At 47.6% G+C, this 9,838-nt stretch overlaps 1 long non-coding RNA gene across 1 annotated transcript; it reads right to left on the reverse strand.

The window, feature by feature from the left end:
- Positions 1-5,947: 5,947 nt before the first annotated feature.
- LOC127580354 (uncharacterized) lies at positions 5,948-9,346 on the reverse strand. Its single transcript, XR_007957813.1, has 3 exons — positions 9,262-9,346; positions 8,732-8,872; positions 5,948-6,043 (listed from the first exon to the last, which is right to left on the reverse strand). It is a non-coding gene; the product is annotated as an uncharacterized LOC127580354 (long non-coding RNA).
- Positions 9,347-9,838: the final 492 nt, after the last annotated feature.

Here is a 9,838-nt window from a genome sequence, read left to right on the forward strand (position 1 = left end):
GTCAGCCTGTCAGCATACTGCGTCAGGAATCCCTCCTGGACACATTTAACAAATTCCGTCCCATCTAAACCTTTGGCACTAAGCAGGTTCCAGTCTATATTTGGGAAGTTGAAGTCTCCCATTATAACAACCCTGTTATTTTTGCTTCTCTCCAAACACTGCCTGCCAATCTGCTCCTCTATATCTCCACTGCTACCGGGGGGCCTATAGAATACTCCTAGTAGAGTAACTGCTCCTTTCTTTTTCCTTAATTCCACCCATATGGACTCTAGAGATGATCCTTCTACAACATCCATCTTTTCCACAGCCATAACAGTGTCCCTGACTAATATCGCCACCCCTCCTCCTCTTCTCCCCACTTCCCTATCCCTCTTAAAACACCGAAAACCAGGAATATTCAGCCACGTCTCAGTAATAGCCACGATATCATAGTCTCCCATACTTATCCAAGCCCTCAGTTCATCCCCCTTATTCCTGACACTTCTTGCATTTAAGTAAACACACTTCAGTCCATCTACCTTACTACTTTTATAGCCTGTATTCTGCTTCTCCTTCCCCAAAGCCTCTCTACCTGTTTGATCTAACTTTTCCCCATCCCCTTCTTCCTCTGACCTACTCCTCCGGTTCCCTTCCCCCTCACAAACTAGTTTAAACCCTCCCGAACCACCCTAGCAAATCTCGCCACAAGGATATTGGCCCCCTTCTGGTTTGGGTGTAACCCGTCCTCTCTGTACAGGTCCCACCTTCCCGAGAAGAGATCCCAATGATTCAGAAATCTAAAACCCTCCCTCCTGCACCAGTTTCTCAGCCACGCATTTATCTGCAACCTCCTCCTATTCCTGCCTTCACTATCGCGTGGCACCGGCAGCATATAAATTCCTGGTTCGTCCCTGTTGCCCATCATAACAAAGGCTGTTCTCCAGTCCTCTGGGACCTCACCTGTGGCATTGAAAATGAGACAAGTTCAAAAAGGATCGGAAGAGACAAAAAGCACCAGAGCAAGAAATGACTTGTTATGAGACACGACCAGACGGCAAGTACAAGAAGGTCAACGACAGTTAACAGTTCACATACATAAACACAGGAACATATGAAGCAAGGTGGGGGAGATGCAGGGGCAGGTGCAATATGTCAGATTCAGAATCAGAATCAGGTTTATTATCACTGACATATGTCGTGAAATGTGTTGTTCTGTGGCAGCAGTACAGTGCAAGACATAAAAATTACTGTAAGTTACAAAGATTAATAAAGAGGGCAAAAGAGGAAAGAAGAGGCAGTGTTCATGGATTCATGGACCGTTCAGAAACCTGATGGTGCAGGGGAAGAAGTTGTTCCTGAAACATTGAGTGTGGGTCTTCAGGCTCCTGTATCTCCTCCCCAGTTGTAGTAACGAGAAGAGGGCATGTCCCAGATGGTGAGGGTCCTTAATGATAGATGCGACCTTCTTGAGGCACCGCCTGTTGAAGATGTCCTTGATGGCGTGGAAGCTTGTGCACGTGATGGAGCTGGTTGAGTCTAGAACCCTCTGTAGCCACTTTCATTCCTGCGCATTGGAGCCTCCATACCAGGTGGTGATGCAACCAGTCAGAATGCTCTCCACCGTACAGCTGTAGAAATTTGCAAGAGTCTTTAATGACAAAGCAAATCTCCTCAAACTCCTAATGAAGTAGAGCCACTTGCGTGCCTTCTTTGTGACTGCATTTATGTGTTGGGCCCAGGATAGATCCACTGAGGAGTTGACACCCAGGAAATTGAAGCTTCTCACCCTTTCCACCACTGACCCCTCAATGAGGGCTGGTGTGTGTTCTCCCAGCTTCCCCTTCCTGAAGTCCACAATCAATTCCTTGGTCTTGCTGACATTGTTGTTGCGACACCACTCAACCAGCCAATATACCTCACTCCTGTACGCCTCCTCGTCACCATCTGAGACTCTGCCAACAACAATGATGTCATCAGCAAATTTATAGATGGTGTTTCAGCTGTGCCAAGCCACACATTCATGAGAGTAGAGAGAGTAGAGCAATGGGCTAAGCACGCACCCTTGAGATGCACCTGTGTTGATTATCAGCAAGGAGGAGATGTTACAACCGATCCGCACTGAATGTGGTCTCCCCATAAGGAAGCTGAGGATTCAGTTGCAGAGGGAGGTGCAGAGGCCCAGGTTTTGAAGGTTGTTGTTTAGTACTGAGGGGATGATGGTGTTGAATGCCGAGCTGTATTCAATAAAAAGCTGCCTGGCATATGTATTGCTGTTGTGCACATGTCAGGTGGAACATGTCCCTCTGGAGTAGTGAGGGCTACACCAGTAGTTGTGGCTCTCAGGTGTTGAACATAAAGTAGGTGAGTGTGTACCTCCCCACACTGGGCCTTTCCTGGACGTGCTGCTCAAACACAGAAACAGGTAGTGCGGGGGAAGCCAGTCAGTTCTTTGTGCCTGTGCCGGCCCTGAAGAACAATCCATGAGTAATCCCCCCGCCCTGCACACTCCTCCAACACTGTGTAGAACCAGAATTGGTGCACTGGGTGCCTGCACTGAAATGTTCCAGCTCCCAGTCTGAGGAGATGAGCCTCACACACGTCACCAATGCTCTGTGTACTGGGTGGGTGAGAGAGCACCTGAAGGAGACGGATGTCAGCAGCCCCCACAACACGACATGAAGGAAAGTTTGTTGATCTTCCTCACCTCCTGACTCCTCTCCTGTCTCTGACCACATTCACACGAGTCAGGCCGGAGCTCGGCTGAACTTCCCCTCTTCCCCCAGTACACTTGCCAGCTTCATTCTGTTGTGTCTTCACTGTGGCCCCTCTGAGACCTTTTCCTGAGCCTTCCCGAGAATAAACTCCTCACCTGCCTTGGTGATCTCCGTCTCCCATGAATGTTTACACTGCAGCTTCCAACCCCTCCTCACACCCCCTCTTGTCTTTGACTTTCTCTCACTCCCTGACCCCACCACCACAAATACCCCCCAAACTGTGCGTAAATGGAATAGACAATGAATCTGTGGCTGTAGCCTGAATCTGTAACCGAGGCCTGTGCACACAGAGTGAGCCTGGGGATGGATTAGTGGCTGATGCAACCAGTGGTGAGGCCAGATTTAGAACCTGCCGTCTTTTACAAAAAACAATAACATTGTAGGAGGAGGTGTTCTTGGACTGACGACAGGATGTTTTTGGTTGGATTGACCAATGCAGCATATTGCATTTCACAGTATGTTCTGGCCTCTCACTACCTGTGGCCACTCTGGGCTATTATACAGGGTAAGATTTCCAGGGTAAGTTTGGTACATGTGAGTTGTGTGTGTACATTTCTCTGACCCTCTCGGTAACACGGCTGCCTTTTGCCTGCGTCCCTCACTTCCATCCACCCCCCTCATCCCAACTCCCATGCACAAGTTAAGAGGGCACAGGCCCGGGGGAAATGTGTTGTCATGGGGAGGGAAATGTCCAACTGACAGAGTGAGGTCGGGATAAGTGGGTCAGTTTTGGATTGGCAGTGAGTAACTAGTGGAATGTCAAAAGGATCAATGCTGGCTTGGGTCAGATGTTCCAGGACGTAAACCTGGTGTTGATGAAGAAATGACCCCACATCAGCCTGACTTGGAAACATAACTTGGAGGAGAAGCTGTGGGAGGGGTTGCTGTGCACCTGCTCCCCTTGTCCTTCTTGCTGGAAGAGGTCCGCTAACCAAAGGATTAATGAGGTGTTGTTTTGAACACACTTCAACACCATTTGAGGAAAGTGAAAGAGCAACGAGCTTCTGAGCAATGAAAGTGTGTTTGATTGTGTTTTAAACCAAAATGCTGCACCGATCTGCTGTGGAAGATGGTACAACTGATACCCTGAACCTTCAACATCATCTGGATGAGCCGACCATGAGGGACCTTGTCAAACATCTCACTGAAATCCATGTAAACAGCATTCACAGCTCTTCCTTCATCGATCACCTGAGTCAGTTCCTTGTTAAACAGAATCAACTTGTCAGACACTGCCCTGCACAAAGCTATGATGACTTCACTGAATTAGCCGCTGGTTCTCCAAATGCTAATAAATCCCATCCCTGAGAATCCATGCCATTAGTTTCCCTGACATTGACGTGAGACTCATGGGTCTATAATTTCCAGGATTATCCCTATTCCTCTTCTTGAACAAAGGAACAACATTAGCTACTCGCCAGTCCTCTGGCACCACACCTGTGGCCAGCGAAGTGCAGAGGTTGGGGGGAAGCAACAGTGGGACAGGAAGGCTGCTGGAAACTGGACTCACACAGCACCACACACACAGCTCAAGATGCAATTCTCTTTATTGTTGGCTGAGAAGCTAAGTGAGTACAGTCACCACAGGCAGTGAGAGCGGCTACAGAGAAATCAAGGCACTGAATCCACTGCTGGAAAGGATGAGCGGATGATTCTGGAGTCTTCTAATCAGTGCACTTTGTAAGCACAAACAAATCCACGTTTGTTGTCACAGGGCAAATCATTCCAAACATTACCAGCTAGAAGAAGGAAAAAGAAATCCAAAATTTACCTGTTAGTCCACAAGCAAAATGCTGCAGATACTGGAAATCTGAAATAAATGCTGGAAATACTCAGTAGGTCAGACAGCGTGTGTGGAGAGAGAAAGAGGAAGGTCATTGATGGATATATTAACTCTGTTCCTCTCTCCATCGATGCTGTCTCACCTGTTGAGTGTTATGGGCATTTTCTGTTTTCTGTTTAGTCCAAATGTTGTGCTGCCGTGTGCGGTCAGAGTGGGTGTTGCTGAAACCTGACACCTCACAATATTCACTGGGGGTTTGGACTGTTCCAGACTGAAGTGGCTGGGCCCACCCTGGGCTGGAACTCCCTGTGTGGGCTGGACAACACACCTGTCCCATCAGAGATAAACTGAGCCCTCCCCATCACATGGAGCTCACACAATGGAAACAGAGTCTGGAATCTCTGGAGCTGGAACTTCTGCAACCAATTTAATTTCTAAATCTGGGAATTTTACACCCGTGCGCATTCCGATATCTGCAGTGTTACACCCGGTGTGTGCAGAATTAGGGTGTTCCCTTGCACGTGGAGCACAGAAACAGAGCACTCGGCCCACGGGATCCGTGCTCATGTTGCTGCTCCACACCAGCCTCCCCCCTCCCTTCATCCAAGCCCATCAACAGATCCGTCTGTTCCTTTCTCCATTTGCCTCTGCCTTAAGTGCATCTGTGCTCTCTGCCTCGATTACTTGTGGTCCTGAGCTCCACCTGCTGCCACACCCAAGTCAAGAAGATTTTCCTCTGTTCTCTCTTTGATTTATCGGTGACTATTTTACATTGATGACCAGTGAACCTGGTTCCACACACAGGAGGAAACATCCTCTCTACATCCACCCTATAAATCCTTCACAGTGAGAACAGCCCCTGGCTGGTCACCCCTCAATCTTCTCTCTTGTGGAGAACAAGCCTCAGCCTGTTGGATCTTCCCTGTCTCTGTGCTTTGTGATAAGCTCACTGCTCCAATGCCTCTCAGACTTTACTGTAACAGTGTAATGGAACGGTTCACAGTACAGCATGTCCAGTCTTACCAGGGTTATACAGAGGTTGAGCAGAATGTTTCTGCTTTTAATTTTTATTTATCCAGTGTTATATCAGGGCATTCCTTCCAGTGTTCTTCATGTCCTGTGTCACACTGTACCCTCTGCTAACTACAGTGTCTCACCCCTTGTACATTCCCCCTGTACAGTTACGCTCAGTATCTGTTCCCCAGACCCCTGCACTACGTCCCATATATCCTCCTCTAACTGCTGGGCAGTCAGTCCAGTTCTGCCGAGCACAGGACTCATGGGGTTCGGTCATTCCCTCTGTTAACAGCCGGACTGTTGAGATAACCTCCTGTTCAATACTGTGTCTAAAATCAACTTCCAAGAAAATAATATTACAGTCACTGTTACACATACCATAAGTGATTATCTCCACACAGTCTTCGGCGTCTCGAAAATTGTCAGGTTGATACCAAGCCCAGTTTCGGTAACTATACGAAGTTCCATCAATCCATGTGAAAGTCCCTTCCTGTGGGATATAAATAAGTGATTATCTCTGTGGAAATGCTGAGTAACCTGCCCCTTAATGGTGCAGGGAGGAGCTGTACCTGAGCCGGAGTGAAACCAGAATACGAGTAGCCAGGACAAATAAGGCAGTGAATGAGATTTCAAGTGATGGACTGGCAGGGTGGGGGAAATCTCATGGAAGTAACAGAATCCTTGGAACAGAGTATAGCATGTCTGGTCTAACCAGGGTGAGACAGAGGTTGAGCAGAATGTTTCTGCTTTTAGTTTTAATCCTTCAGCAATTCAGGGCATTCTTTTCACTTTTATGGTTGTGTTCAGTTCTTGCTTTACGTTCCGTCTCACACTGTACCTTCCTCTCACTCCAGTGTCACGCCCCTTATACATTCCCCCTGCACAGTTACACTCAATATATGTTCCCCAGACCCCAGCATTACATCCCATATATCCTACTCTAAATGCTGGGCAGTCAGTCCAGTTCTGCCGAGCACAGGACTCATGGCGTTGGTTCACTCTCCCTGTCTTTTCTGTCATATTACACTTACAGAAATGATGAATGTTCACACAGTCTTTGTTGGTTCCTTTATAACTATTAGGCTCACCCTGACCCCAGTTTTGGTCACTGTACGAAGATCCATCAATCCATGTGAAAGTCCCTTCCTGTGGGGTATGAATCAATGATTATCTCTGTGGGAATGTTGAGTAACTTGCCCCTTAACGGTACAAGGAGGAGCTGTACCTGAGCCGGAGTGAGACCAGAATACGAGCAGCCAGGACAAATAGGGCAGTGAATGAGATTTTAAATGATGGACTGGCAGGGTGGGGGAAATCTCATGGAAGTAACAGAATCCTTGGAACAAAAGAAACTGGATCTGAGAGTGAAGGTCAGGGAATAGGAATAATGGTAACTCAGACAGTGAGGGAGAAGGTAGTCACTGAACACAAATACAAAGTCTGATCTCTCAAAGACAGACGGTGAAACAATTCAGAGCAATGAACACAAAATCCCAAACCAAAGAGGAAATGGAGGCAGTAAGTTGTAGCACAGATCCAGATGTGTGTGTGGAGGAGTGGAACACTGAGCACATCACCCACTCCCCCCACCCCATCGCCCCCACCTACGGGGACCAGCCCAGATCAGGAGCACATCTGGAATATTCACTTCCCAGCCACAGGACTAGAGGGGCTTTGAATGTGTCTGAAGGTTTAGTCTCTCCTTTCCTCAGGGGAGTAAATTTCACAGAATGTTTCCGTCCTCTGAACAGATTATTTGCTTTTAATAATGTCACTTCTCACTTCAGAGAGAGCGGAGATGGGGTTTGTGAGTAGATGCAGAATGTTACAAGAAATCACATGGAATAGTGACAGAAAATTTCTTGAAGCAATCAGCAGGTGGTGAATTCTGACAATCACACACATTCTTCATGCGTAAAGTTTCAATCCTACATCCAGCTGCTGTCTCCAACATCCAGAGAAATTTTATCACAACTTGAACAAATTCTTGAAAGCAGTGATTTAATTCACATTCTGATTCCTGGGAACCAATCTTAACTGCAAAGTGAGTTACTGTGTACAAAGCACTGGAGATCATTTCTCGAGGCAGAGAATTCAAAAGCAGAGAAGTTGTGTAAAACTTAGATAGAACCTTGGTGAGATGCACTCGGATCCTGTGCACAGTTCTGGTCTCCACTGTATTGAAAGGGTACAGAGACACCACTGAAGGTGAGAACATATTTCCAGGGAAGGTACCAGAACTGAGAGGCCGCACTTATGAACAAAGGTTGAGCAAAACTGAGCTCAGTGACTGAGGGTGATATCCCTCTCTCTCTCTGAGTGACTACCTGCTGTAACTGTAGAGCCACAACTGCAATGAACACTTGGATGTTAAAGCCAGATGATTGTGTGAGGGGAGGCCAAGGAGGTCACTGGGATCCTCCTTCAAACTATGAAGATTCAATCGGGTCGACGTAGAGAAATGTCTCCACTTGTGGTGCAGTCGAAAAGCAGGGACCATAAATATCAGAGAGTCACTGATCAATCCAACAGGCTCCTCGAGAGAAACCCTTTTCTCCAGAGTGTTCAGGATGTGACTCACTGGGGTCAGGGATCATTGAGACAGATCAGAATCTCACATTTAAGGGAAAGACAGAGAAGCTCATGAGGGAGAAAGGAAAGTCACACTGATCGTGTTAGATGAAGGAGGGTGAGAGGAGGCTCATGTGGAGCATAAACAGGGACAGAAACATGTGGGATTTGATTTGTTCACAGGACGTGATGACACTGGCCAGACCTGCATTTATTGTCCTTCCCTCATCATCCTCTGACCATTTCAGAGGGCAGGTAAGAGTCCACACATTGATGGATCTCTGGAGTCTCAGTGAGGCCAGACTGCGGAAAGATGGCAGATTCCTTACCCTGAAGAACAACAGTGAACTGGATGAGTTTTTACAACAGTCTGGGAGTTTCATCATCACCGTTACTGATGGTAACTTTTTACTCCAGATTTATTGCACTTTATTTACTTGGATCCAAATTCCCCAGCTGCTGGGATGGAATTGAAACTCGTGACCCTGGATCATTAGGATACCACCTAGTAACCTAACCACTGCACTGCCGCACCCCTGTTACTCTGCAGGACATCATGTGTAATTCTACCTGTGGTGGTAATGTAACACGTCATCGTTAACTGTACCTTGCTTCTGTCATTCAGGCCAATCCATGCAGTTGGCTTGTTACCGTTCACAGCATCGATCACGTTAGAAATGAATGTGTTGTGTGCCGTCGAGCACACAGAAGCCAGCCGTCCGTAATGTGGGGGATGATTGCAAAATGCCTTTAAACAAAAGAAATAATTTATCTGTTGCTGAGAATCAGAATCTTTCATCCTTCTACAGACCCCTCAGTAAATCATCCGACCTGATGTTGGAAATTCAGTAACTTTGTTCACACTGTCAGAGTTCTTGTTCTTCAAAGTCCTTGGTGTCAAAACCAGCACTGTGTTAACTCCTGGATGTGGAGTTTCCCCTAAAATCCCTAATATTTCACTCATTGATCCAACTGATAGAAACCGGAGCCCACGGCCGCAGTGAAGCGCACCCTGGAACACAGGGACTCATCACAGGCAATTCAACGAGGGGCTGTGCTGTGAGTTCATGGGAATGAACCAGCAGAGACCAATATTCCCCAGGCCTCCCTGAGCATTCACTCATTTCAGGGACTTACCTGAGCTTTCTGCCATGTCGTGCTGTCACAGTAAAACCGGTAACAGGAGTTTAAAGGAGCAAAATAAAACCAGTTTTCATCACAGGGTCCTCTGCGTAATTGACGTTTTTCAAGGTCCCACTGAGTCTCCTCCACTTCCAAGACTTTGTTTGTCCCTTTCAGTGAAAGAGAATTAGGATTTAAACCAAGTGCAATAATCAAAGCACCAGTCCCAAATTGTCTCAGGTTTTGCTCACACACGCGGGCGCGCGCGCACACACACACACACACACACACACACACACACACACACACACACACACACACACACACACACACATTCTGCCCACCCACTCCCCATGACCACAGACACACCTTGCACACTCTTTCCCTCAGTCCCCTCCCCCACCTCTCCCCACCCTGATCCCTTCCCTCAGTCTCCCTCCCTCTGACCCCTTTCCCTGAGCTACCTTCCTACTCACTTTGTCCCCATTGCTCACCTCCTTCCCAGTCCAGCCATTCCCTCTTCCTTCCTCCTTGATTCCCACACACCCACTCCACTCCGCTGCTCCCAATCCCCAGCTGCCAGCTGCTCGCT

The sequence above is a fragment of the Pristis pectinata genome, chromosome 19 (genome assembly GCF_009764475.1).
Source record: "Pristis pectinata isolate sPriPec2 chromosome 19, sPriPec2.1.pri, whole genome shotgun sequence".
Taxonomy (NCBI): Eukaryota; Metazoa; Chordata; class Chondrichthyes; order Rhinopristiformes; family Pristidae; genus Pristis; species Pristis pectinata.